Consider the following 27,605-nt stretch of genomic DNA (forward strand, 5'->3'; position numbering starts at 1 on the left):
GCTTATGAGACAAAAAGGAGGGAAGAACTGTCAGCCTTCCTCCTGCCCAAGGATGCCACCTCAGAGAAGGTGATGAGGGAAGGGACAGGAGAAAATGGAGTTGGAATCACTGGAAAAGGAGTAAGTGCAGCAGAGCTCTCCCCACCCTAACAGTAACGAATTTCATCCTGATATTTCATCTAAATCTATCCTAAAGGATTCTCCTCCCCTACTCCAGGGGGCCTTGGGGGAAAAGACTGAGAGTCCTTTTCTTCCACATCTCTTGTCCCTATCAGACTCAGAAAAGAAGTCACACAGTGCTGATCTCTTTTTCTGCCTAAAGTTGTAAAGAGGATTAACCAACACAAGGCTCCGTATGAAGCTGGATGCTACGTTTTTTTCTTAGCACCAGAGCCTCTCAGACATTTTGTAAGGTCAGCAATGGTTTTTCAGGGCTTCACACATGCTTTTATGCCACAGGTTACAATTTAATTTCCAGCAGTTCTTTGCTTCCGTATCATTCAAGGTGAGCCTAGAACAAGACCTAGGGCAGTGAGGGAAAAGCAAGGCTTTGCTGTGACTTGATTGATCCAAGATGTCCAGGCTTTGGGAAACTCATAAAACACCCTGCCCCTGAACTGCTGCAAACTGTTCCCCTGTCCTTCTTGGTGTCCTTCGGCAGGGACTTTCATGGTCAGGCAGCCTCCTGTCCTCCGCTTAGGAGTCCCTTGGGGCACAGATGCTAGGGCTCCTTCTCACTCCTACATTCAAGTCTCAGCTCTTGCTCTCAAATTTACACCTTCCTCTTGCTCGCTTTCCCCCTCCTTTGCCCCAAGTCTGATGCCTCAGCAGAGCCTCTCAACAGCCCAGATCCCCCTTTCTTGCCCTTGGTGGTTGCCTGTTGTGCTGCCTTTGCCTGACTCCTTTGTGTATTTTACCTTTCCTTTCTGCTGTCAGCGCACAGGGACGAGAGCCGTGGTGTTTTGGTACACTGTGTTTAGCACAGCCACAAAAAATTAGGATCTAAATCATATCCAAGCTATCATGTGATGACAGGGCAAACGTGTAGAGCCGGAGATCCTCTGCGCCACCTCGGCCCTTGACGGAGCTCTTGCAAGCAATGTGAGTGATGAGCTCCTATTTAGGAACTGACAAATTTCTGTGGATCAATGATTATTAAAAAGAAAATGTCATTAAAGAGGACAGTTCAGTGCGGTATCATCCAGGAGCTGTCAATGTCTCTTCTGGGAAAATGAAAATAAAGTCTCTTGCAATGCATGTTTTAAACATTTTTAATTTAATAATTAACTGAAAGGCCGAGGCAGCAGCTTCCAGAGTGCATTTCGGTGTCCATTACACAACACTGATTCTCTGAAAGGCAGGGCATTATAGCTTCTTGTAATTCTTGCTAGGATTTAATTTACAAAATGTTTGTAAATTGCACTGTGTGTTTGTTTCTTTTTAAATGAGGGTAGCAACTGACTCAACATCTTACAAATTAAAGTTAAAAACCCCCAAATGCTGCAATTTGATATTTGAAGATGAAAGAGGGGACATTGAGATGAGAAATTAGGAAGAACTATTTTGCTGTGAGGCTGGGGAGGCTCTGGCCCAGGCTGCCCAGAGCAGGGGTGGCTGCCCCATCCCTGGAGGGGTTCAAGGCCTGGATGGGGCTTGGAGCCCCTGATCCAGTGGGAGGTGTCCCTGCCCAGGGCAGGGGGGGACTGGATGGGCTTTGAGGTCCCTTCCAGCCCAAACCACTCCCTGATACCGTGATACTGCAAGCAAATAAAGATCTTTGCATCGGAAGGTATTTTTAATTTGGAAGATTCCTGCTTCAGTGAGAAAAATGAAACACTTGCTTGTCTGTTGGACATCCCTGAAGCAATTCTTTCCCCACTAATTTTGGTTCAACCACTGAATAAAAAAATTAATTATTTGGAGAGCTCAATTTTTCTTACAGGAATGAGCCCTGCAGATGTTAGTAGTCCGCGTTGTACTGTCATATGAAGCCTGTCTTGGCTCTGCTGAAACAGAGTGAGGTGAAGTGCTAGTAAGATGCAGAGGTATTGCTGAGAATAAATATTTGTACAGTATGTTAGGAAATCTGTCATGTCCTGTAAGACAGCAGTCCTAAGACACATTGCTCTTATTGCTTATTGGAGGAGTTTTTTTCAATGAACCAATTGAGAGCGAAGAATTAGTTATTTTCAACATAGTATTATTGGTAGGGGTACTTTATTTCTCATGATCTTTCAGAACTGAGACCCTACATGCATATAAACCCAGGACAATAAGAGACAGTTATCTCCAACAAAAAGAACTAAGGAAAACCAAAGGGCTGGCACCAAGGGATGGGGCAGTACAAGGAATAAGTTGAAGTAGTATTGGTTAGTTTGATAGATTAGTGTCTTACAAAGGACGTTATTAGTGTCAGGTTCTACCCAGGCATCAGAGTGAATGGGACATGTGCAGAAATCTAATCCTGGGCACACCTGCAGCGCCACACACCCTAAGGTGAAGGAAGTTGTTTCCATCTTCCGGTACTTTGACTTTGTTAGAAGTCTTAATATAATCTAATTTCACAAATTTACATTCAAACTTCTCCCTTCATCTCGGCCTTCTTGTTGCTTTGGGGGAGCTGCAGTTCTATCTCCTTGCGAAGGTCTCACTCCCAGGCGTCGTCTCCTTTTCCATGACGTGAGTCAGCCTTTTCCTGAGGCTTTTTGCTTTTTACATTTGTCACATTTGTAGATTTGTTCTAAACTTTAGAAAAAGCAGCAAGCTGAAAAGAGGCAGCGCTGCATGGTGGAGCCCAGAGCCTGGCTGAGCTGTGGGGTTTGGTGGGGGCAGCGGGGCTGGGATCTGGCCTGTGGGGGCTGAGCTGGGGGGCTGAGCTGAGAGGTTACAGGGAGAGTCAGTTCAGCCAAATCGTAGTACCCAGATTAGATGAAAATCATCTAGGTGGAGCATTTCTACTTCCCACCAATTTAATTTCCTTCCCAATAATTGTTTATTTCATGACAATTTTTAAAACCAGAATTAGAATTCTCCATAGAATTAAAGAACTATAGAATGGTTTGGGTTGGAAGGGACCTTAAAGCCATCCAGTCCCACCCCTGCCATGAGCAGGGACACCTCCCACTGGATCAGGGGCTCCAGCCCCATCCAGCCTGGCCTTGAACCCCTCCAGGGATGGGGCAGCCACCCCTGCTCTGGGCAGCCTGGGCCGGGGCCTCCCCACCCTCACAGCAAAACATTTCTTCCTAAGATCTCATCTCAATCTCCCCTCTTGCAATTAAAAGCCATTCCCCCTCATCCTATCCCTGCACTCCTTGATCAAGAGCTGCTCCCCAGCTTTCCTGGAGCCCCTTTCTGCACTGAAAGTTGCTCTAAGGTCTCCCCAGAGCCTTCACTTCTCCAGAGGGAACAAGCCCAACTCTCTCAGCTTGTCCTCATAGCAGAGATGCTCCAGCCCTTGGATCATCCTCCATGATCTTCCATGGGGAACAAATCCATCTTTCAGTGATAAAACAGATGAAACCAGGCTACAAGTAGCTAATTTTACTTTCCAAAATGGCAGAGTGGCCCTTACATGGGGCACTGGCACCGTGCAGAAGACAACCCTTCCTCCTCCCCAGCAGCTGCCCTGCGCAGACGCCTGCTCCTAACTCAGGCAAGGCTTTTAATGCAAACCAAAACTGACCTTAGGAGTCTTTACTGTCAGCTTCCTTCTTTAGCCTTCTGCTTTCTGTAGGCAGTACTTTTCTGTTTATAACTTGGCAGCACATTATAGAGTTATTTGGTATGTTTTCATTTGCCAAATTAAATTTGGAGAGGAGGGAGATTTTTCATAAAATAAACCAATATAACCAACAATTGCCCTGCTGGGAAAGAAGATACAGATCACTGAGAGAGCGCGTGGAAATCCACAGAAATAACAGCAGTGTAAAACCACAGCACTGTGTATTTCTAGTGACCAACCTTCAAGAGAAGATGATGAAAACAAAGGACGGCAAGGATACATGGATTAGAGAACGTAACGTGAAGAGGCTGGGCAAGCTGAATTCATAGAGTCCAGTGAAAGAGATGGCTCGGGGGGAACATGATCACAGTCTATAAATACCTTCAAGGTAACAACAGAAATAAAGGGAGGGAATTATTCACAGTCTAAGGAAATTGTAGGCCAGGGAGCAATGGCCTGAAGCTAAGAAAGAAAAAGTTTAGGTGAGATATTATAGGTGGGAGAAGAACCCTGGAAAAAAGAACACGAAAGCACAGTCAAATAGCCAAGGAGGGGAAGTGCCTGGTGTAGCACAACTGTCAGGTTTATGCAGCCAGTGAGGTGGCTGGAAAAGAAAGAGAGAGAGAGGCTTTAATCAGACACACAAGAGCCGGAGCAGACTGAAGGAGTACTTGGTCTCACAGGCTAGGCTCCACGTAAAGCCTTACAGCGCTGCATAGAACTACAAGGCAGAGCTGTTCCTTTGAACTAGCTCAGCTCTTCCTCTCTTGCTTAATCTTACATATTTGCTTCATCCATCGTGTAACCCACCCCACTTCCCATCCAAACAGGGATGAATTCCATGTCTTCCCCTCTCACAGAGTTTGGTTTTCTGTCCTGCTGACAGAGGTGTCGGGAGAACTGCAGGAAGGAGCAGAAGGGAAGTCCAGCCAAGAGGGCTGCTGATATGATGGATTATAGAAGGAAATCTCAAAGTCATTTAAAGATGACGAGCTGAAGGTTTGCATGAGTAATACCGATAATCGTATAAAAAACTCTGCAATGATGAAAAGCTCGAAGAAACTGCTGCCTCTGCTCAGAGCACCTCAAAAGCCAACTCTCAATGTTCTTAATTGAAAGAATGAGCTTTCCAGAACTGAGTGGGACTTTCCCTGGAGGAAATGAACGATATTTTTAGGTTCCTATGAGCTCTGGTGGTGAGTGCCCACCAGGAAAGCTCTCCCCACTACTTCCCTTTGCCCTGGAGAGACAAGGGAATGGGGTCAGCCAGGTCTGAGGCTGATACGAATTCTCTAACAGGTGAGAGAAAGGTGTTTCTAACGCGTGCCCCACCCTTCGTAAGGTGTGCCAATAACAAATGACAGCAGGGATGTTGTTCTACCCATGGGTAGGGGGCTCCCGCTGTGAAATGATGCATGATTATCACAATTCGCTGATGGTTGGCATCTACTCAAGCTCCTGGGTACACAGCAACCAATACCCAGGGTGGTTTTGCAGCACAGTTATAGAGCTGCTGCCAAAATAAATATTTGATGTAGAGCAGAGAAACCTCTTATAACCTTCCATAAATACTGCCTGTTGCCCTTTCTCTCCAGGGAACCACAGCAGAAGTACCCACACACCCACCCCTGCTGCCGTCTAAGGGTCTCTCCGCAAAGCTCCCTTGAGGTCGTTGCCCCTACGTTGCCAGAGAAGAGAGGGCTTTTTGTTGGACACCCCTCTTGTTGCTTTCTTTACCATGAAGCACCCACAGAGCGTCACCGTGTGACTGCTCGGCAGCTGCCACCAACGCTTGCTGGGCTGGGGAAGAACCAGGAGCTGCAGCACATTGTGCAAAAGCAAACAGGAGATGCTAAATGTGAGCCTGCCGTGATTTCATGTTGTCCAGAAGCAGCAGTGCAGTTGTATCTGAAACAATTCTGTACCCTTTTACTGGTTTTATTTTAGTTGTGGTGTTATTGAAAAGGAAAAGCCTGATGAATCTCTGCTGAAGTTCTCCAGTTGAAGGTCAGCACTTTTAAGACCAATCCCGACAGCTGATGAATGTTTTGCCAGTGGTAACATAGTGATGAGCATCTTGCAGAGGGAGTTTGTTGATTCCATGTTTACAAAGAACTATTTAACGTAATGATTCTCCTATGTCTTCAGAGCAGATAACAGAAGTAGCATTTCAGAAGAGATCTGTGTAAAGTTGGGTACGAATGGGTTACGGAGAAAGTTTGACTAAGGTAAATGCCAGTCACTAAAAATAGCAGATGCAGGATTTTGAAGACCAAAAACAATGACAACTTTGCTTTTCTTTGTTTTAAATCCGCATCTGTAACACATGCTGTGCTAAAAACCGCTGACAATTACTAGTGAAATAAGAAATATAGAAGACTTTTAAAATTATTTCAAAAGTCACCCTTTTGATTTTAAATCCTTAAGGCATCAGATAGGTATGTGCAAACAAGCATTTCCAGAAGGTATGTCCTTGAAAAATCTGGAAAGAATAAAGGGACAAAAGAGCTGCACGGGTCTGCGGCGCCTTCCCCAAAGTTGCCTTCATTCAATAACTTCGTTAAAACAATCGACAGTTCCAGACATAAGCTCAAATGATCCCATTTCTGAATAGCTATTTAACTGAAGGGAACTACAGTCATTCTAAAGTCATATCTCTGTTACAATCTATAATGAATGTAATCTTCAAGGGGCAATAACTTTTCCCTGTTAGACCATTTTTCTGTTAAAAATGGCACGTGTTCCAATCTAGGTTGTCAGTTCCCCTGGCCACGGGCACGCACATTTCTCAGTAAAGCATCAGGCACCCCAGTATTTTATCAATGAGATCAGTAATTGCGTTAAAACTCCTTTTTTTTTCAATCACATGTTAACATACTCTTTCAAGTTGTTTTTCCACTCTAAATACATCGGGCACAACAGCTGTTTGGAGATCTCCAACGAGAGCTGGTTTGTGGCTATCTCTGCAGAAAGTGCCTTTGGCCAATATAATTTAAACCTCTTCTGTAAATGCATTTCATGCTTTGAAGTCAGCTAATAATTTCTGTCATTTAAGAACAACGCTCTGTGATTTGCTCCCATTAGTAAAAGCGAGGAAAGGAGGCTCCCTGCACTCCCCGCGTGCTGGCGATCCGCTGCCCCTGGGTTTCCGAGAGCTGCGATCGCGGGGTGGGGATGCGGCCAGGGGAGCTTCACAGCGAGCACAGGCGGCCGGGGGAGCTTCAGAGTTAGGTCCCAAGGTCACACCAGAATGGGGAAGGAGAGCTATAAATGACAAAGCGCTGGAGTGCAGCCAAGCCCATGGGAAGCTGCATTTAGCGTATCATTCTCGAAGCAGCAGGATGAAACCTAACCTCCCTTTCAGACAGAACTTGAATGGAATTTGCTCTCAGAGCCCTCTGATTGAAATATCACTAACTGGCTTTCCGTGACGACTCGGAAGCGGGTTGCAATTGTGGGGAGAATCCTCTTGCAACCAGCCCCCAATGACGATGAGGATGATGATAGAGCCCTATCAGATTTTTATGAAAAACAGATGAGTTTCTGTGCTAGCGACATGCTGATATGATAACAGAGACCTCAAATAAACTCCTGGCATTAACCTAAGCTCCCGTTTCTCCCAGGTAAAACCAAAGACTGAACAAGCAGCTGATTTGAGGATTTTGAAGTACAAACACTGCAAAAGAGGCTAACAGCAACATACTTAGAATGATACAGTGCAGGTAAGTGCGATGATTTATTACTTGTAGATACTATTTACACACTGCCACTGGGGCTGCCGATCTCCTTGGTAAGGAGCAGAATTAGAACTTAATGTGAGCTACTGGCTCCTTGGCTCCCACGTGTTACGTGCACATACAATATCTAACGCTGTGGGAAGATGCTGAGCCCTCCAGAAGTTGCAGCAGACACAAAACAACATGGGCAGTGCTATTCCAAAGCATTAAAAAATAGAGTTTTCAATGAGAAAAGGAAGAATTAATGATTTTAATGATGCAAAAGTTACTTTAGATTTTAAATGTTGAAAAAATGCAAAAAAAAAAAGAAATAATCTGTATCACAAATACGAACCCTCTGCATCTTGCTATCACACCATTAACTCCAAGACCTGTATTTAAAGATGTGAGATAATATTATGGACAGTTGCTGTGGGAAGAGGGGCAGCTTGAAAGCAAATCCCTTCCCCTTGTCTGCGAAGGAATAATACTGGCATTAAGTGCTGAGGCAGCTGCCACCCTTCCATCTTGGCACCATGTTGGGTGATGGAAAGCAGTGAAGAGATGCTGGAGGTTTTGGGGAGGGCTGTGTAAAGGCAGGTGAGAGCAGTGATTTATTGGACAGCAGCTTGTTAGGATGGATCGTACAGCTATAACCAGGAGCTGTGAGCCCTTTTGCAAGTAAGTTATAACTGATTCTCTGGCAGGGCTTTGTGACCAGGGAAGGTACTATTAGCAAGAAATACTAACAATGTGAGCTGAATAGCTGTCGTGAAAGAAAGCCAGAGAAGTAACATACTGGCTTCTGGAGTTGGAGAGTTGGGTATTTGGATGCAAGTGTGATAAAGTCTACTTTTGGGGAAAGCTGGGAAAAACCTTGTTTTCATAAAACTCTGGAGATGGCAGGGAATGGACGTTCCCTAGAAGTGGCGGATGTGGCAATCGGTGTTGGATGGACTAAGTTCTGGAGTGGGAGACACTAGGATGCAATGATAGTTGGTCATGTGCTGTCTCACACCCCAGTGCTGTGACAGCCACCAGCTGAACGGGTTTGGGTCACTGCCGATCAGGACAGGATTAGCTCTTCTCCTACTTGAGAAACCAGGCAAATACGTTAATGCTGCAAGAAAGGAAGGGCTGCGTTGTGCGAGTCCTCCTTTCTCTGAGCCTTTGGCATCTGCTAAAATGAAGAAAATAACTGCTCTTCTGAACTGCAACACAAAGAAGGGATTCATGGCAGCCTCCTGTGCATGCGCCTGCAGATTCATATGGTTTATTGACTGGGATGCTACTTTTACAATTTCTTCCTTTGTTTCATAGATCTTTTCACAAATGGATTTTGTGATCCCTAAGAAATGAGATGTCTGAAGGTTCACAAAACCGTCTTTGTGTTTTTTTGCCAAATGAAAGAGCAATGCAGTTTTTATCCCTTACGCACTAGTCTAACTCTTGATGCACCCTTTAGATTTCTGAATTTATTTTACTAATTCAGCTCATACTGATTTATATGCTTTAAGGAGATCAAGGAGCTCATGCAAAAAAAAAATCCTGTTAAAAGTATATTAAATAATTATTTATGTAACATCTTCCATTAAAGAACTTAAAAGCAACAGAAAAATTAATTGATCTTCTTTGAGCTAAGTAGTTATCCCCATTTCAGGATATAAAAATGAAGGCCTATGAAATCAAATATTCAAACACAGGTGCTTAAAGTTAAGTCATCTAAATATACAAGTCACCAGCTAACTACTGCTTTGATTCTCCCAACTCAGAAGGGAGAATTTTGCACTTGAGGGTCACACTGAATAGCACGAGAAATCAACACTTCTCCAACTACTACAGCGCAGGTATTAAAGGGACCCAACTTTAAAAACCAAGATCTCCTGCAGCTTTGGCTCAAATTAGCAACTGTTAAAGAATAAGGCAACTTTTATTTAGCTCCAAGCTGTAAGTGGATGTCAGATTGCAGGCATTAGACTTCAAAAACCACTCAGAAATGTTTATGTAACTGATCCTGCCACTTTTCCCAACACGAGTAATTACCGCTCTCTCAATGAGCAGCGTTTACTTCCATTAACTGTCTTTCCTGAGGTTGGTTACTGTATGAAGAGGGGTTGGAAGGCCAGGCCCTAGGAGATCTTAGGATGTTTGTGCAGCAATTCCGTACTGAGGACAGAAACCAGACCCCCTCCCTGCCTTCTGTCTTCCTCGTGGGCACAACCTCCAGTTCCTTCTCCCGCAGCAAGGGCTCACATCTCTGAATAAGTGAGGCTTCTTTCTGATGAAGAATGAAAGACCACTTATGGTGTGTAGGCATTTCAGATTAAGCATTTGAAGGGAGGTGCAATAACTGTCAGGTCTGCATATCTAATGGACCCTGAGCTATAAACATGCTCGAAAAGTGCCTGGTTAATACCAATTTGACAGTGAATTGGCACAGTGCTGAGCTCCAACGTATCAAATTAGCATTGATCCGCAAAATGTTACTGAAAGGGTTCTTAAATCTGCCAGGTTTTGAAAGCAGTTTGGGAGAAGAAGGCTTCTCCCCCCAGCCTGCCTTTTCTCAGTCCTTTCTAATGCCTTGAGTCCAAGTGCATCCCTGCAGAAATGCTTTAGAAATGTTAATTCTTTTCAAACTTTGTTTTCCCATCCTCATTCAAGAGCGATCGATTCCTCTTAGGAAGTTTCTGTGGCGTACAATTTCAAATCCTCTCCCGCTCGCTGCAGGTCGTAAGGAAGCCGAGCGGTGACGGCGCGGTGCCCAGCCAAGGTTCAGCTGGGATCTGTGCGGACGATGCACATTTGATATTCTGGGATGCAGGTGCTCCGCTGCCTCCAGTGGATGGCCAGCAGCTTCCAGGTGGGATTTGAAGGAACTGGCACTGCCCATTACATTCCTCTGTGGCTTTGGTCCTGGCAACTTCAACAGCTTCCCCTCTCCCTGCGTGATATTAATACAGCTGCACTCAGCGGGCCCAACTGTGCTGGAACACCCTCAATAAACAGAGGAAAGCTGGCACACTCTGCTCTCTGAAGGGTTCATGACTCCGCTGCAGCTTCAGCACCGTCTGCCAGCGCTGGGGTTTGTTAACCTCCCTGGCAGCCTCTGCTTGGGAGGGCGACGCTGGGGGACAGGCGGAGGCTGGCTGCCACGCTGCCGCGAAGGGGAAGAGTCAGAAGGTTTACACTGCACGTCCTGGTGGTTTTAACTCCCTTGTCTTGCATTTTGCTCTGTGGATTTTCTATGATAGAAGAGCGAACATTGACACAAAAGAATTAAGATACAGTGGTGATGTTTTTCTCCAGAATTGTTCCTTTTTTTCTAAGCAAGGCTACAAGCGGCAGGTTAAGGTTCCAGTGTCAAATCTCAGAGCTTTCCTTGAAAACGCGCTGTAACAGCTACTGAAATGTTTTGCCAGCAGAAGTCATGTAAGAGCACCTGTGGGAGAGGCTCGTGACGTTGGTTTTTATCCCCTGAAAGAATGGAAATTGAGTGGCTTTTGGAAGAAAGCCATTGAGTGGGCTGTTCCATGGTCGCTTGCTATTAGGGATGCGTGCTGTGCCATGGTTATCATGAGGTGGCACGTGCCAGCACCTAAAGGTTCCAAAAGCTGCACTTGCAGACCAGGAAGGTTGTCCTCAGCGTGGCAGGGAGTGTGCTCCAACATCGTCCCACCCTGTTCCAACCTTTCTCAGCCATCCTCGTGCTCTGCTCTTCACCAGCGGGGTCATACTGGCCCCTGACTTGCTCTTCTTACGGCACATGCTCCACCACTAAAGCCATGGCTCCAGGTTTTGGTGGTGGCACTGGGAGCGGAGACAGCACCTGCAGAACATCTCCTTGCAGAGTTGCTGCTCCAGCTCTCGTTGGACTTTTGTGGTTGGGCCTCCCAGAGACGGAAAACTCGCAGAACCATCCATAGGGCCTCGTTTGGTGGTCCCCACCAGTTCCTACTCAGCATCAGAAACAGGAAGCGGCAGACGAAGGAGCTGCTCCTGCCGCTCAGCTACCGCCGGGGAGAAATGTTGGCTTCCGTACGATGACTAAGGCTCACATGCTTATTACTTCTATCAGTTAGAGCTCTTAATCACTTTGTGCTGTTTCATCCTCTAACATGAATTCACTTCAAGCTGTGAAATTCACCGGTTTTGCCATGACTAATCCGTGAAATCTGCCACCTTCCTCCATGGTTCGCTCCGTGCCCTAGTTAGGCATCATCTGTCTGAGCAGGGAAATCTGTCATTTGTTTCTTGCAGTTCAGCCAATACAATCTCATTCCCCTCCTTTCTCCTCTTTGCACTCAACTGTGATTTCATCACCACTTCTGCCTCTGGATGCGATGGGGACGGAGCGGCGTGGGAGCCATCCTCACTGGGGCTTGCACAGACCGAGCCCTGGCTTTCCTCCTCTGCGCAGCTTCTGGGTAGGGCTCAGCCTTGCATCGATGGAACACAACTTGAGACTTCAACCCTGGCTTTGGTTAAAGCCCCTTTGGTCTACTATATCATGTTTACCATCCTTACTACGCTTCTCCCAGCCTGGTTGCTGCAATATTTTGGAAATCATTTCCCACCTGCCTTGCCAGTGCCTTGTTTCACGATACGTTCATCTGTTACTCTTTATATTGAACATTGCTGGCATTACTAAATGCTATAAATGTACCCAGTATACCGTAAAAACACACAAGCAGCTGACTGGTCTTGCCTACAAGAAATACCATTAATCTTTCATTTTTCACATGCTCTGGGCAAGATCCAGAGGGTGCTCGAGGAACATCGCATAACTGAATCGGGTCCTAAATTCCAATTTTCTCTGATCAGTTAACGTCTAAAAATATTTTCCCCCCACTCTTAATGTCTTAATTGTTCTTTGCAGACGTTGCCAGCTCATCCATCCTTTTACCCATAATTTACACCCTCTTACAAACCCAGTGAAATATTATTTTAGTATTTCTGCCACTGAAACACAGTGATAAATGGTCCTCTTTTAAGATCAGTGGGAATGGCATAATGGATGTGCAGGAGAGCTTATTGACTTGCTTCTGCCAAAATGGAGCCCTGCCACGAAGTTCAGAAGGATCACGAGCTGCCCTGGATACTCCTTGTTCTTCGAACAGTCCTTTGTGATGGTAAGGGTTTGTGCTACACAGAGTTTTATGAGATAATGAGAGGAGAGCAGAAGAACCCTTCCCTCCTAGCTCTACTTGTCTTCACCATAACTCTCCTTTGCATCTCTTTTTTTTACTGTATTCTGCCTTCTTTTTTTTTACCAGTTTCACACAAATCAAAGTCAATCACCTCCTGTCTGAAATGCAAATAAGATCGGCAGCACTGTTTCTATTAACAGATAAATAAACTGACAAATCTCTGAGAGTCCCTGGCTGCAATTAACCCTTGATTAGAAACCTAGAGGAGGAGGCTCAGGAACATCCCACGTGTGCCTTCATTACTTTATAAAGTCATAGAACCGCTTGGTTGGCAAAGACCTTTGAGATCATAGAGTCCAACTGTACCTGTCCACTGCTGAACCATCCCCGAGCACCTCATCTACTCTTCTATTAAACCCCTCCAGGGATGGCGACTCCACCACCTCCCCGGGCAGCCTCTGCTAGAGCCTGAGAAATTTTTCCTGATGTCTAATCTGAACTTCTCTGGCACAACTTGAGGCAATTCCCTCTCGTCCTGTTACCTGTCACTTGGGAGAAGATCCCAGCACCCACCTCACTACAACCTCCTTCCAGGCAGCTGTGGACAGTGAGAAGGTCTCCCTGTACTTCATCCAACTATCGGGAAACCTACGGCCCCCTCCTGTTCTGCTCATGGGGTGGATAAAATTTCTCTGCGTGACAATGAGAGCAGGACGGTGCCTGGTGCTCAGCCCCCGTGCTCGTCTCTGTATCTGCACTCGAGTCTCACAGCCAGGCTGGCCCAAGCTATTTACTCACCACCACTGTGGACTAATCAGATGGCAATAAAAGCTTTTACTGTGCCATCCTGTTTGTGATCAGCAGAAACATAAAAAGCATGTTAGCAAATTGATTTTTGGCATTAATTGTGAGCAGAGAGTATTACACTGAGTACAGATAGGGTTTGCTTTTTTGGTTTTTTTTTTTTTTTTTCAGGCAGAAAAAATCTATTTTAGTATTTTAAAAGTGATTCTGGAAGATGCCGAGCTAAGCCCAGCGGACATACTTTTCAAATACCATAAGGCAAAGAGTAGTTACTGAATCTCCTCAGTCTTATTAGCTTACATAAACATAAAAATTTGAATAATGTTTAAAAAACTAAATTCTCCAGATAATCCATAATCAGTAAATGTTCATTACTGAGATGTAGCAAATATGCATGAGATTTCCCCAGTGACATTTTGGTTACAGGATTTAAAAGGCGTAGCACAGCCCTCCTCCACGCGGGGCCAGGCAGAAACTTCTGCAGGCTCCAAAGGTCACTCAGCCGCAGCTCAAACCTTCCTGGTCCCCTTCAGGAACGAGCGGAAAATCAGAATTCACTGTCTCGTTTTACAGCTCTGGTGCTTTATAAATAAATCATCTCACACGATGATTGATGTCTCCATATAAATAATTAAGTCTTGACCTTATGTTATGACACCTGCTAAATTTTTTGGCATCTGAACCCAGCGCCCAGGAGAGATCTTTGACACCAGATAAATAAAGGTGGGAGTAGATTTGAGGGGGAGACAGAGCCAGGTTTTTGTGTACCCTCATTTTGTTCTGTTTGAGTCCATCAGCTAATTGATGATGATGATTATTAATCTCTGTTGTTGCCTAGTCTATGGATTTAAGTCCTGCCTGTGACTGCTGTGGGAAAGGTTGCTCCCTCAGAAGCAGATTTTGATTACGTTTCCAGTAGCCGGACTGTCCCAGAGCTCCCCAAATCCCTGTGTGACCCAGCCAGGGCGCTTTGCATCTCTTTTTGTTCAAGATCTACTTCACCGGGTGGCAGAGCTCCCATAGCCTGGGTGATGCTGCCATCCTGCTCAACCAGGCTAGGTAGCAGGTGTCAGCAAAAGTTTAATTTGGAAGCTCATGAATTCCAAAGAAGAGCTTAACGGTTATCCCCGACACAGAGAGCTGCTGTGGCCTGCGCCTGGAAAAGAGAAAATCCCAGGGACATGAAAGGAATTGATGAGACGCCAGGCATCTGGCACAACAAAATCTTCTTGGGATAAACTAGGGATCACTTTCTCATCAAATGGTGAGCGTCATTAATAAACAACATGGATTTAACAACTGCATTTCTGATTTTCGCTTCGGAGACCATTCAAGCTTCTGCCCCTCCTCCTCCCCCCTCTGGCACCACGCACACAGCCTGGTCTCTGAAGAGCCACAACTTTTAAATCTTGCAATAAAACACAAGCATTTCGGGGTAAGCATCTAACATGAAAAAATGAGCATCTTTGGGTTTTTACAGCATGTTAACTGCGCACACCACAAGTCAGCCACGGACAGAAAGTGATGTTATAATACAACTGTATCAAGGGGCTTTCCTAACCCCTCAAAAAGCTTCAAAAAGAAAACAGACGCAGCTACGAGTGGGTATCCCATTGTTCCTGGCTACTCCCACAGCCAGCACAGGGAATCCCGGCGGTCGGCGAGGTGCCTGCGCTGTCCGGTCGCCCATCACCATCCCACTGGTGCCAACGTGCTTGGACGCGATCGTTCCTTGCTGTGTTTTGGTTTTGTACATCAGGGGCTGAGCAAGAGGCAGGGCAGCGTGGCCAGGTCCCAGTTGCCAGCATCACCGTCCCGAGCAGCGCGCCAGGAAGGGATCAGCACCTAAAGCAGCCCCTGCCTCCCAACACAGCAACTCCAGAGACGGGAAAGTGCCTTAATACCCAATCCTGCTCGCTCACAGAGTGAACTGGACCCCCACTCTAGGCAGATAGGATTTATCAGATAGGATTTATCAGCTACTTCACTTCGGATCCTGTTATTTTCGGTCCCGAAGCCAGAGCCAGACTGGTACCCAGAGCTGCTGGCTCCATCCTCACCTGGGACCAGGGTCCCGGTGCCAGCGTCTGGGATGATCCGAACCCCACTACAGAGCAATAGGGATTTATCAACTACTTCGCATCAGATCCCGTTATTCTCGGTTCAGGCTCCCGCTCCTCCCTCCAGCAGCGCCGGGGCCGGGGCGCAGCGGACCCCGCTCCGGGGACACGGCATTTACCGACCGCTTCGCTTCGCATCGTGTGATTTCCAGCCGCGACCCCGAGCCAGAGCCGCTCCCCGAGCCGGGGCGGCCCGGACCCCGCCGCGGGGACGGGGGCTTCACCGGCGGCTCCGCTGGGCTCGCCCCGCGCCCGGAGCCGGCGTCTCGGTGCCGGCTGCCGGGGAACTCGCCCCCCGCTCCCGAAGCCGCCGATTCCTTGACCGCTTCGCTCCGGCTCCCGGTGTTTTGGGTCCCGCAGCCGCAGCCAGACCCGCTCCCGGAGCCACCAACTACTTCGCTCCGGCTGCCGCCGCCTTCTGCCCGGGCGCATCCCTCCCCGGAGCCCGTGTCCGAGCTCCCCCCGTCACCGGCGCTGCTAATGAGGGGTGTCCCCGAAGCCGGGGGGCGGGGGGGGGGGGCGTTAAGGGGTTCAGCGCGCAAGTTGGGGCACTTTGTGGAAGTCGGGGAGAGGGACGCGGAGCCGCCACTGACCTGCCGCGCCCCGCGCATCCTCCGCGCCGCCGCCGCCCGCTCTGCGCCGCGCGGGGAGGGGACGGAGGGGAGGGCAGAGCCGAGCGGGACGGGCGGCAGCCGCCGCCCCCTCCCCGCCCCCGGCCCCCTCCCTCCCCGCCCCGCAGCGCCCCGCGTCCCCCCGCGCAGGGGGAGCCGCCCCCGAGGGCCCCGGAGCGGCCCCATCCCCGCGGAACGGGGCGGCGGCAGCGCGGGCGGCGGCGGGAACGGCAGCCGGGGCGGGGGCGGCGGGAGCCGAGGGGAGAGGGGGGTGAGGGAAAGGGAGAGGGGAAAGGGAAAGGGGAAAGGAAGAGGGAGGGGGAGAGAGGGAGAGGGAGGGGGAGAGAGGGAGAGGGGGAAAGGGAAAAGGGAAAGGGAAAAGGGAGAGGGGAAAGGGAGAGGGAGAGGGGAAGGGGAAAGGGGAAAGGGAAAGGGAGGGGGAGAGAGGGAGAGGGAGAGGGGAAAGGGAGAGGGAGAGGGGAAGGGGAAAAGGGAGGGGGAAGGGGAAAGGGAGGGGGAAGGGGAAAGGGAGAGGGAGAAAAGGAGAGGGGAAAGGGAGAGGGGAAAGGGAGAGGGAGAAAAGGAGAGGGGGAGGAGAGGGGAAGGGGAAAGGGAGAGGGAGAAAAGGAGAGGGGAAGGGAAAAGGGAGAGGGGAAGGAGAAAACGAGAGGGGAAGGAGAAAACGAGAGGGGAAGGAGAAAACAAGAGGGGAAGGAGAAAACGAGAGGGGAAGGAGGGAGAGGAAAAGGAGAAGGGAAAAGGGAGAGGGGAAGGGAGAAGGGGGGAAGGGAGGAGAAGGAAAGGGGAAAGGGAAAAGGGAGAGGGGAAGGGAGAAGGGGGGAAGGGAGGAGAAGGAAAGGGGAAAGGGAAAAGGGAGAGGGAAAGGGGGAAAGGGAAGAGAGAAAAGGGGGAGAGGGAAGGGAGGAGAGAAAAAGGGAAATTGGAGAGGGAAAATGGGGAGGGGAAGGGGGAGAGGGAAGGAGAAAAGGGGAAGGAAGAGGGAAAGGGGGGAGAGGGGAAGGGGGATATGGAAGGGAGGAATGGGAGAGGGAAAAGGGAAAGGAAGGGGGAGAAGGGAAGGGGAAGGTGGAGAGGTAAAGGGGGAGAGGGAAAGGGAGAAGAGGGAAAGGAGGAGAGGATAGGGAAGCTGCTCAGAGTGCGGGAGGGACCCAGCAGCCTCGGGGAAAGGGGCTGAAGAACAAGGAGCAGCTGAGGGAGCCGGGGAGTTGAGCCTGGAGAAGGAGATGCTGAGGGGAGACCTCATTGCTGTCTGCAACTACCTGAAAGGAGGTTGCAGAGAGGGGACTGTTGATGTCTTCTCCCAGGGGTGAGGTGATAGGATGAGAGGGAATGGCCGCAAGCTGCGCCAGGAGAAGTTTAGATTGGACATTAGGAAAAATCTCTTCACAGAAAGCATTGTCAAGCACTGGAACAGGCTGCCCAGGGAGGTTTGTTGATCCACCATCCCTGGAGGTGTTTAAAAAGATGAAATGCTTAGGGATATGATTTAGTATGGTTGGAATTGATGATCTTGAAGGTCTTTTCCAACCTAATGGTTCTATAATTGTATGTTCCTAGTGTCTTCCAGTCCTGTCCTCCTCTGGGCTGACATCTAGCATTAATGAAAATAGATGTGTTTTGAAGACTAGGTGGGGTGATCACTGCTCCATACTTAGTCCCAAAAGAAGGTGGTTGTGAAGGGGGTAACAGTAGAAGTAATTGAGAACGCAATGATGCTCTTGAATAATGAATTGGAATAGATGCAATGTAGGCAGGGCATGGTGGGGACCAAGGTGACTTGTCTGGAGCCTGGAACATGAACTGTGGTGTAACTGCAAAAAGGTGCTTCTTGCACTCTGCTGGCTATTTTCCACCCTAAAACACCAAGAGACTTTTGCTGCACAACTGTGTGGCAGAATAAATGGTCTAGTAACAGCAAAACCAGGGTATGACTGTAATCCCCAAGAACAGCCTCTGTGGAGTGCTTGGCTATGGCAAGATGTAATGAAGTGGCCCGTGGATGAAATTAAGAAACACCAGAGTGAGATGAGGTGGTGCCCCAGAGCCTGTGCATCAAGGAAGCATGCTGTGCCCTGCACCCACTCCGCACCTTGGAAGGGGTGGGTTCTGGGAGCTGCCCTTTCAGCCAGGGAATGGTGGAGCTGAGCTTTGGCAGCGCGGAGGGAGCAGGAGCTGGGTTACTGAAAAACAAAGCCTGCTGCATTATGTTAACGTACCCACCATCCACCCTCACAAAGGCGCTGTGTGCATATGCTGTTAAACGTGTGTCCAGATGGATCCTATCTACAATCTTCAGAACAATTCCAGGTGTGTCTTGTAAGTAATGACATTCATCCTTTGTTTAAATCAAAAGAAATGTGTTATACTTAGTCTGTTCCCTAGCAATCAATTGTTCTGACTAAGTGGGTGTTATTTATTAAATTAAAAGTATTGATTAAGGACCCAATCCTGTAGTCTCCAAGCCAACCAACTCTTTGCTGGTGCATGGAATGTTTGACTGTGAGTTTTGAGGTCAGACTGTGTCATTCCATTGTCATAGGAAAAAAAGTGCAAGTGGTACAGCTTTCCATAGGGAGGTGCATTCATGCCATGTGGAGTTCAAAGGAAGAATAACACACATGGAAATGGCAATCGTTGTTTTACTTGAGCGCCTTCTGACATATTCTTTGTGATGCAGGGCACACAGGCTTTAATGGCAAAAATAAAGAAATCTAACTGGGGAAAGTGTATCAGGTTACCCACTCTAAATGTAAAACCTTCCTCGATGTCTGTTGCTATGGCAGGTGACCGCGAAGAGGAATACTCTCTTCAGAGGGCCAACTCCTGTTCACAAGGCATCAGGAAACTCCTCTGCTACATCTGTGGTAGCTGCTCTTGTGAGCGGGGTGAGTAGAACGTGGCTCTGTGTTCTTCATGTGGGTTGTGTTACAAAAAATGTTTTAAATGAGTGACCTTGAAAACAAAGCCCCAATAAGAGACCTGGCACTGGGTCCAGTTACAGTGAGGTCTCTCCCCACTCCCTCTAGGACTCACATTTTTCATCAATTTTTGTCTCTGTTGCTTGCAAAACATTCTTGGAAGTGCGAAAAATAAGATGAAACAATGATGTCTAGGGTTTATTTTTGTGTTTGGGAAGACTGAGGTTTATTTTTCCCCTCTCTGTCTCCAATGGAACAGAAGGCAACGTGAGTCCCTTTTGTTTACTTCTTTGTTTCTGCTTCTGACTGCTTAATAATATGAGCAGATACGTGTGTGGCTCTGGCTGTAGTCTGGTGCGAGTTAGTGGCTATTTTGGATCTGGGAGGAAGAGTAACAATCAAAAAATCCTGGTTTTGAGGGAGCAGAATGACATAAGAGAACAGAATGAAAAAAAAATATGTAAGAAAAGAATATATTTGGTAAATGCACGCTATAACAATAGAAGATTTTCATTCAGCTGTTCATATGAAATGAGATTTCTAATTGTTTTGAGATTAAAACATGTTAAAGCAATATTTTGTGAAGGGAATCTTCTGTGTTCTGAGTTGTACCGGCACATACGCTCAGGGTATAAAGAACCGTAGAATCACGGAATGGTTTAAGTTGCAAGGAACCTTAAAGCTCATCCAGTCCCACCCCTGCCCTGGGCAGGGACACCTCCCACTGGATCAGGGGCTTCAAGCCCCATCCAGCCTGGCCTTGAGCCCCTCCAGGGATGGGGCAGCCACCGCTGCTCTGGGCAGCCTGGGCCAGGGCCTCCCCACCCTCCTCAGGAAGAATTTCTTCCTAATGTCTAATCTAAATCCAATTTAAAGCCATTCCTCTCATCCTACATCCCAGCATATAATCTAGTGTTGTTGCTGTGACCCAGTGACACCAGCGCTGTGCTCATCATCAGGATTGCTAGTTATCATACATTATGAATTGCCGCTTAAAATCCTATAAATAATCTTAATTCTTTTAAGATTGGCAGGAATTGTTTACTTTTGTTTAGTCAAGAGCAAATACAGCTGATATTTTCAGAATATTTGCTGTGGAAGGCTGGAAAAGAATTAGGGTGAAATTAATTGTAAATTTAGTTTTGGTGCTTAGACACATGTAAAATATTTCTGGTGGAAAAGATTGGCAATTATTTATCTCAGTGATTTGGAGCTTGATATTTATAGCAATATAATCTGAGTGCTTTAGAAAAAAGATTATTTCCCCATCCTGCCAATTATTTAGAAAATAAAAGCCAACGATTTTTTTATTCGATATTAGAGGAAAGTTCATCTTATATCAAGTCTTTATTCATCTCTCAGAAAACAGCACAGAGAAAAATGAAGAGAACATATGGTGTCTTCTATCAGTCAGTCATCATTACTGCTTCTTCACACTATGTCATCACCCCACAAATAGCAAATGAGTGCGAATTTCTCCCTGCTGAAAGAGAAAAGAGAAAACTGGTTAGTGCAGCCAAGTCAAAAAATAAGTATTACACTAGCATCGACTGGAGGATTATATAAAATATTGAAGGCAATGAAAATGCAGAGGGAAAAACCCCTAAACTGTCAAACAATAGCATCAAACCTGCAAATGCTGAGCCGGAGCAGAACTCATGCATTTCTCTTGATTTGATAACCAAGCTTGAAATATTGATGGGCCACAGTCCCTCTCGCCCATTCTTTATGAATGATTCCGTGCTATTTGAGGTGCTCAAACAGACAGTTCTCAAATAAGAACGGCAAGGAATGAAATGTAATAGTTTGTCTCTGGGGCATCCATAAAATCCTGAATTTCCTTTTTTAAGCAGACATCTAGGAAAAATATAATTTTATTTAATTCCCTGATGTTCCTATTACACTTGGAGTGTAAAGGTTGCAATTCAAATCCTTATCTGCAAAGCCTCGCTGCCGTTCTTAAAGTGCCTTGCAAAGAACTATATGACAAAGCTGCCTTGGAAGTAGCTGCCACAGGAACTTAATAAAGCCCAGCACGGGAAACGTCCCTCCCAGTTTTGGAAAGGATGGTTCAAAATCAACCTCCTTGACAAGCAGCAAAGGCAGCTGAGGTTTGTAGGAGGAAAAGGTAGAGGGGAGACCTTAGTGCAACTTCCAGCACTGAAAGGAGCTCCAGGAAAGCTGGGGAGGGACTTTTTGCAAGGGATGCAGTGTTCGGATGAGGGGGCTTTAAACTGGAAGGGAGCAGATTTAGATTAGACATTAGGAAGAAATTCTTCCCAATGAGGGTGGAGAGGTGCTGGCCCAGGTTGCCCAGATCGGTGGTGGCTGCCCCATCCCTGGAGGTGTTTGAGGCCAGGTTGGATGGGGCTTGGAGCGACCTGATCTAATGAGAGGTGTCCCTGCCCACGGCAGGGGGTGGAACTGGATGGGCTTTGAGGTCCCTTCCAACCCAAACAATTTCATAATTCTACATACATGTTTATCTGCAGCCTGGTGGGTTTCCTGATATCAGGCAAGTCCTCAGGCTAGAAAAAAAAGAATGTTCTTTTCTTTTCCTCTCTCTTTTCTCCCCCCTGCTCCTCCCCCCCAGTGCTGTTGAAAAACACCGAGACCCAAAGGGAGACCTTGTGAATAAAGCTTCCCGAGAGGTACCTCCAGAATAGCTCAGCAAAGCAGAAAATGAGGAGCCTTATGGGAAAGTCTAAAGCAAATCTAGGCCAGATTTACTCCCAGATCTCTAATCCTTCATTCCCTTTGGATCCTTCCCTCAAAAAGCAGCTCGTAACAGGATGCTAACGCACCTGGAACTGAGCCCCATATGTAAACCGCATGGCAAGCTCCTTTCCTTTTGATGCCCAGTGGATATAAGTGCATATGGGTTGGTAAAACCACAGTTCAAACAGCTCCCTGGAACTATGTAGATGCTCAGGCTAGAGTTAAATTTCCTCTATGACCAGTCCCAGGATCTGATATTGTTTTAGTGATACTGCTTTAGAGTAGCCATGCCTGACTGTGGAAACAGAGCTTTCCTCTAAGGATAATTTCCTAAAAATTGCTTATGCTGCAGCCAGCCAGCGAGGGAGATCTTGGCAGGTTTGGCAGTGGGACAGTGTCAGCCAGGGTCATAGGCTGCTATGAGCAGCCTTACCCAGAGGGAGGTGTCCCTGCCCATGGCAGGGGATGGAACTGGATGGATAGGGGTCTCTTTTCCCAACTAACAAGTGATAGGAAATGGCCTCAAGTTGAGCCAGGGGAGGGTTAGACTGGATATTAGGAAACATTTATTTACTGAGAGAGTGGTGAAGCACTGGCAGAGGCTGCCCAGGGCAGCGATGGAGTCTCCATCCCTAGAGGGGTTCAGAAAGCATGTATCCGTGGCACCTCGGGATGTGATTTAGTAGGCATGGTGGCATTGGTTGGACTCGATGATCCTACAGGTCTTTTCCAACCTTAATGATTCTATGATTCTAAGGTTTGTATGGAGAGGCAATATCTTTATCAGACCAAGGAATATCACTGGGACAAACTGTTGGGTGCACAAACTATTATCTGAGAACAAAATAAAAATCTCTGGAAAAGTGAGAAACCTCAAAAGACAGACAGAGCTGGCAGAGGTGTATTAGATCATAGGGTTCTTCCTTTGGTAGCAGCAGCAAATTGTCCTCCAGAGACAGGGGACATAAGTTATTTCATAAAATATAGCCAAAAGGCCCAGAACAAACAATATGGGTTAAGTATGGAAGTCTGAGAAGCATTTGATGTAGTCTGAGAACAATGAGACCTGCCACACTCAGAGTACAATCATCCTCCAAACTGCTCTTTGATAACTCCATTGATAACCTGGAGTGATCTGGAGCTGTAGCTTTTGGCCTCAGCATGCTGGCTGGGTGCTGGAAGGGTTTGTTTGAGCAGAATATTCAAGGAAGTATGTTGAGATGCTCCCCAAAACAACAACATATAAGGGTGCAAGGAGGGGGGCAAAGTATTTTATTGATCCTGTTTAGTCCATCCTTGAAGAACAGTGATTGAGATGGATAATTTCTCATGGCCCGTTGAAGCATGGAACCTGAAGGGTTGGTTCTGTTGGGCAGTGTCACTCACTAAGGCATAATTTGTTGTGAGTGAAATGCTGTGCTGTTCTAACTTAGGATCTCCACAAGATTTATTCAAATGCTATCCAGTTCTGGCACTGGGCTTGGGCTTCTTAGGAATGACTTGGCTGTCCTGGCTGGATTTGCTTTGTCATTGCCAGACACAGTAAAACTCAGGGACAGAATTTGTATGCACCGTGTACGCAGCTCCTTGGTGTCCATGTTTGGGCAAGAAATGGAGCCTTAATCTATCAGTACAGTGAGGGGCTTTGCTGTGCAGCAGCTGGGATGACCCTAAGCATGTTGTTCCAAGCGGATGCATGGAATGAATCATGCTGGAAGGATGAATTGGAGAAAAATACGCTTAATGCTGACCAGTAAAAGTGATCCTAGTGGCATCACTCCATTGCTCTTTCACAGGTGACATCAACAAGTCCCTTCTTAGGCTGCCAGGAGCAGGGGCAGGTCTCCTGACACGTGCACTCATTCGTCTTGGTTTTACGCGTTCTGTAAGTTGTGATGTGACTCAGCAGAGAGGGAGCACAGCGCAGGCGTGTAAGCTGCTCCTGAAGAACCCTTCTGAGGACCAACCAAAGCAAATAACTACCATGTGTAACAAACAACACTCTTCCCATCCTCAGGTAAGGCCTGGCTCCTGCGCCCTTCTCATGGACCTTGTCTTTCTTCAATCTCTCTTGCCTTCTGCTCCTTTGCCCTGGAGAGCCGTCCATCCCACACACCCACTGTGGAAACAAAATTGCGTCTGCCCAACTCTCCCTTCCACCTCTCTTCCTTTGCTGCTACTCCCTTTTCCCTCTCATGTTACTATTTCCAGCTCTACTATTTTTTTTCTCTCTATAACATAAAATGTGAAGGATTGATTTTGCTCGTGGTTCATGCGGGGAGGGGCTGAGCCTGAATGAAGCCATATTTCTTGTTTGTTCTTCTACCATTCTTTTGCATCTTTTGGGTTGTTTTCAATGAACAGTTAATATAAGCACAAATAATGCAATCCCCTGGGATTTCACCTAGTCTGCTTGCTTGAATATCCTTCCCTGAGATGGGAGTGCCTTACTCTGGGAGCCGCTAAATGATATGTGGTTTCAGTATGTGGTACCATTCCTTGTTCCTCCTGTCCTTCCCCTCACTAACAGGGGTAAAGGGAAAGGCATAGATTTAGGTCTGGCTTTGCATAACCTCAGTGGTTGGGTTTTGTTTGCAAACCCAAGGGTGCTTGAGATTCAGGTCACTCCTCTCAATCCCCCTGCAGTGGTAGGCGTGTGTGTGAATGCATCAGAGAGGAGAGATAAATGACTCACATTATGATCCATCTTTATTTCACGTGGTTCTCAACAAAAGCGAGAGGGTGGCCTTTGTGTTGCAAAACCCTGTTGATTTGATTTTTATTCTGCAGGCCCAGGTGTGGTTTGGGCAGAAGTTCCTTAGATCTTAATGCCCAGAGGGTGAGGGCAGCAGGACCTGGGCTCTTAGTTTGGCCAACTTCTCTGAGGCAGGCTAGCAGGTCAGTTTAGGGAAAAAACAACTAAACGTATTTTCCACTGATTCTTCCCTCTCGGTTTTCATTTCTGAAGAGGCATCATCATCATGTCTCATTAGAGGTAACTGAATCTGAAGGGTAAGAAGCAAAAATCCAGGCTATTGACATACATGATGCAAAATATCTCTTATTCCTTTCTAACCCGGGGACTGTGGGATGCTGTAGCAGAAGTCTCGTCAGCTGTGGAAAGTCTGCTGTTGTCCTTTAAAAATCAGCTGCTGTCTAGGTGCACTGGTTTTCTTTAGAGCTAAAGCGGTGATGCTTCTTGAATCAGGCTTCCAGTCTTCCCTGAATTTTGAATCACAAAAGCATCTCCAAGGTCACTTCCTGGAAGACTTCTGGATTTTCATCACTTTGGGCCATCTGGACTAGATGAGCAAGGTGATACCAGTGAACTCCTTTGTGAGCAACCCTCCATGTGACGAGGGAAGAGCATCTTTAAACACCATGAAAAGGGATGGCAAAATCTCAGGGCAGAATCAGGATTTTAGTTTTGTTTTGAACTGAGCAATGTAACCTTTCAAATTCACAAAGCACTGTCAGCTCTTATAATCCTTTATTAGCCTGCCTGATTTTGATTTCTATTTGTATTTTTACCATCTAGGGAAAAACAGATTCTGGCATCCTCAAGTCTGAATGCTGTCAGCTGTCATTGTAGGAATGAGGTGGGTAAGAATTTCTTGTGTGAGGAAGATTTAATTGACCGGGCACTTAGGGAGAAGGAAAAAGAGGAAGGAAAAAAGAAAAAGGAATGTCTGTAGCTTGATTCAAGGTTGATTCTGTCCATTCTGGAAATAAAGAAAGAGAGAACACAAGCTGCTGCATTTGTGTGATTGCACTAAAATAGCAGCTTGTGTTTACATTTTAACTTTGCATTACGAGGCTGCTGGCTGTGGAGCTGGAAGTGCAGATTTAGGATGTGGCAAGTACCTGTTTTGTGGGCGCTGTTACTGTGCCCCAAAGAGCCAACACAAAAACCTTCTCTTGATATGAGTGCCAGCTTCTGGGGCAAAGGCTGCTGTACTGGGGATTTCATTCTGTCTTTGTAAGTGCCAGAAAAGGAGAATATGCAGAAAGAAGAGAGACACAAATGTTTGCCTGGGTTCCCTCAGACTTATTTTCTTTGTATTGTGGAAGTGGTCAGTGACTCTTTGTGCTACTATTAATTCAACAATGCATTGACATTCTCCTTGATATCCAGCCTCGCCTTTGTTCTGGATGGGTTCTATGGCAAATGTCTTGTTAGGTTCCAAGTGCGATATAGTAAAGCATGAAGCAATATTTTATGGTGTGGATGACTTAAAGCACCAATTGCAATGTAAATGCTCTCACTTTTGTGTCTAATTCATTCACACTGGTCCCTCATACAGGTGATGGCTGGCTTCCCCAGCTGCTGATGGCGAAACCACACCCTTATGCTGGACATGCCGTTAGCCTTTCTTTTTTAATAAGCCCTCTTCTAGTCATGAAGCTGCTCTAAAGGTTGAAGGAACTCCCTTCTACCCCTTCCCCTCCCCAGATTTTTGGAGAGACCGAATGATGACCTGACTCTAGGCTGTCACATTGCAAATCAAGCTGTTTTCTAATTAACAAAACACTCAATTACTTGCCCTTCTGTACCTTAAAAAGCAGTGATCAAGATCACAGATAGGAAGTCAGTGATAATATGTCAACGCTTTTTCATTAAACGTGCCAGCTTGCTTTGTAACCTCTCTGCTGCTGCTGTCACAAACTGGTAAACTTTTTGTTTGATCCCACAGGGCCCTTGGAGCTTATTTCATTACAGAGTATAATATCTTCTAATGGAAATGAGGTAATAGGTATACCAAGAACTAGCAGACAGGAGATTTTGTGTCAAAAGAGAATTCAATTTTAATTAATCTTTTCAGAGTAATTCAATTGAGTCTTCAGGAGGAACCTATTTCTGCCTTCCTCCCCAGTTTCCTGCACTGATTCTGTGTATTTTAAATCTATAATTCAGCAGTCCAAGAGTACATCTAAATAGAAAACGAGATACGTGTTAGACTGCATCTTGGGAGATCTGCTTGTATACAAGGACTGGCTATTTCCTATTAACAGAAGAATTGTGTTTTGCTGGCAGCAGGAAGATCTTGATGATTCTTCCCTTGTCTCATTGTCCTTCCTTTCTTCCCGCAGTGTGTACAGATATATGTGCCTGTATGTATGCATGAGTGTGAAGACATATCTAAATATTCTGTAGCTTTTCACTGGCAAGACGACTTCCCTTTTCTGACTTAATTTAAATGTGAGAAACACCTTTCTTTGTTACTTCCTCTGGATCCATTTAGCAGTGCAAGAAAGAGTTACCTGTCTGCATGTATGAGTGCAGTGTATGTGTGTTTAGTCTCTGTCTGTATCTACAACTTCCCAAGCCTGATGTAATAATTCATGCTCGGGTGGCAGCCAGTTTAGAAATGATTCTCTATAAAATGGAAAGAAAATATACAGAATGTATAAACTTACAGTATTATCTCCTTCTAGGCAGTTCTCTTCCACCCTCTGAACAACTACTTTCAACATTTCTATTCTGATCATCTTTAGGGCAGAAAAAATGATCTCTTGGCAGCACTCTCTGACATGACTTTCAATTAAAGCGCTTTCATGTCACAGACAGCACTGTATTGATTATGATCGTAACGGATGTCACCCTGATGGGCTCTTCCCCTCTCCAGCCAGCGGGGGTCTGTTCTAAAAGGATGTGGGTGGAAGGCAGGCTTAGATTCACTTGCTCTAGGTATAAAAAGTACAAAATTGTGTGATCTCAAGAGTAGTAGCTATTTACTGACACATGTATCTAAGAGTTTGCCATGGAAGCAAGGGACTGGTCGGCCAGGTGTGTGTAGAGTCTGTGGGGTGATGAGTGGTTCTGAG

General features: G+C 46.5%; 1 protein-coding gene across 1 annotated transcript in view; it reads right to left on the reverse strand.

The window, feature by feature from the left end:
- CHST8 (carbohydrate sulfotransferase 8) overlaps positions 1–16,128 on the reverse strand; it is a 150,663-nt gene extending 134,535 nt beyond the window's left edge. Inside the window, exon 1 of the mRNA XM_069868515.1 lies at positions 16,105–16,128. The gene's annotated coding sequence lies outside the window, so the exon portion shown is untranslated. The remainder of the gene's footprint in view (positions 1–16,104) is intronic.
- Positions 16,129–27,605: the final 11,477 nt, after the last annotated feature.

The sequence above is a fragment of the Phaenicophaeus curvirostris genome, chromosome 14 (genome assembly GCF_032191515.1).
Source record: "Phaenicophaeus curvirostris isolate KB17595 chromosome 14, BPBGC_Pcur_1.0, whole genome shotgun sequence".
Taxonomy (NCBI): Eukaryota; Metazoa; Chordata; class Aves; order Cuculiformes; family Cuculidae; genus Phaenicophaeus; species Phaenicophaeus curvirostris.